Source organism: Sinocyclocheilus anshuiensis, unplaced genomic scaffold, assembly GCF_001515605.1.
Source record: "Sinocyclocheilus anshuiensis isolate Anshui unplaced genomic scaffold, SAMN03320099.WGS_v1.1 scaffold194, whole genome shotgun sequence".
NCBI classification, from domain to species: Eukaryota; Metazoa; Chordata; class Actinopteri; order Cypriniformes; family Cyprinidae; genus Sinocyclocheilus; species Sinocyclocheilus anshuiensis.
Genome location: NW_015546074.1, coordinates 104,679 through 106,540, shown reverse-complemented (window position 1 = coordinate 106,540; position 1,862 = coordinate 104,679). Strand labels below are relative to the sequence as shown.

Below are 1,862 nucleotides of genomic sequence, written 5' to 3'. Positions count from 1 at the left end.
ATTATCACTAACTTTGATCTATCGCTCTCTCAAAAAAAACAAAACTATCGTTATAATCACTGAAGCTGTCTACACTGCGAAATGAATCCCTTACTTACATTGTACGTACATCTGCGCTTTGTTGTTTATGATGAGAGAATTCGCGGAATTCAGTCATCGAACGTGCGCGTATTCAACAAAGCTGATGAGTTTCAGCGATGTCTCATCTGAACGCCTCTGATTGGCCATTGCATTCCTAAGCTCAACAGAATCGTGTTTGATTGTTTATAATGCGCAACACTTTAAAAACGCCTAAAATGAAATACGGTGCAACATGAGCAAATCTTAATTTAATGCGCAGTCGAAACTTTCTATTCATTTACACTTTGTTAGCAACAGACGTAATAGATTTAATTTGTTTGTGCAGGGGCAGTTTTGTCCAATTTAGTGGCATTTTTGCCCCAAGACCCCGTGGCCAGGGGAAGGCTAAGCTTTCCCCAGCTTTACACACACTCCACCTATGCTCGCACTCTTCAGAAATAATCACAGAATATGACAGATCTTGTGTTTTAAAGCCAAACACACAATGAATAATTCACTGAAAATGAGTCTCTGCTCTCTCTGCCATCTCTGATGTAGTCAGCCTGTTTTTTTTTTACATTAGCGCTGTTTTGGACTGATTGTTTGAATGTATTCGCTTGCTGGATCATTGGACTGAAAACTTTCCCAGAGTTTAGAGGCTTTAAAAGATCTGATTGCAAACAGAGAAGCGAAATCAGGTTAAAGTGTTAGAATAGAAAATTCCGCCTACCAGGGATACAGGTTTTGTGCCATTGTAGATGCTCAGTGTGAGAAACTCCTGACTCCCAAGATCATCTTACTGCATGATGTAAATTACATTAATGACGCAATTTCACATGCTTCAGTAATTTGTTTGCATTCAATTATTTTAACGCGTTAAAGATTTTGAATTAATCGCACAAGTTAACGTTGACAACCCTAATTCAGATACATATGTAGACTTTATCAAACTACTTTTTAACAATGTTGAAAACAGTTCTTACCATGATACTTTTTTTTTCAGGATTCTTTGATGAATACTAAGTTCTGTGAACCACTGATTTGATATAGAAATCGTGGCCTAATGGTTAGCGAGTCGGACTTATAACCCGAAGGTTGTGGGTTCGAGTCTCAGGTCCGGCAGGAATTGTCAGTGGGGGGAGTGAATGGCCAGCACTCTCTTCCACTCTCAGTACCACGACTGAGGTGAGACCCTTGAGCAAGGCACCGAACCCCCAACTGCTCCTCGGGTGCCGCAGCAATATGGCTGCCCACTGCTCCGAGTGTGTGTTCACGGTGTGTGTGTGTGTGTGTTCACTGCTGTGTGTGTCCACTTGGATGGGTTAAGTGCAGAGCACAAAATCCGAGTATGAGTCACCATACTTGGCGACATGTCACTTCACTCATTTTGATCAATTTAATGCATCCTTGCTAAATACTACATTTAAATAAAAAAAACTTACTGACTCCAAACTGTAATATGTATATATGAAAATGTATGTGTTGTGTGTGTGTTTTAATTCAGAATTTTTTTTACATGCCCATTAATGAAGAAAATAGAGGGATAATTAGAATCAGTACAAAAAGTGAAATAGTAATTCAGCACTAACATAACAGCAATGCATTCAAAATGTAAGTCTGTCCGCACAAGAATTCAACATTCTAGGCATTACCAGCTTGGCTAATTAAAAGTTCAATTTAAGTTAATAAAAAACAGATCCACAATTTAAATTTATTATGTGTAGTGTTCTTTTAATTTAATTTAATAATTTATTTGAATGAACTAATAACAATTTTGTGTACATTTCATTTGCTGTACATGT

The 1,862-nt window shown here is 37.9% G+C and overlaps 1 protein-coding gene across 1 annotated transcript in view; it reads right to left on the bottom strand.

Moving 5' to 3' along the window:
• LOC107699813 (conserved oligomeric Golgi complex subunit 6-like) overlaps nucleotides 1-1,862 on the bottom strand; it is a 50,314-nt gene that overhangs the window by 42,696 nt on the left and 5,756 nt on the right. The gene's annotated exons all lie outside the window — the stretch shown is intronic.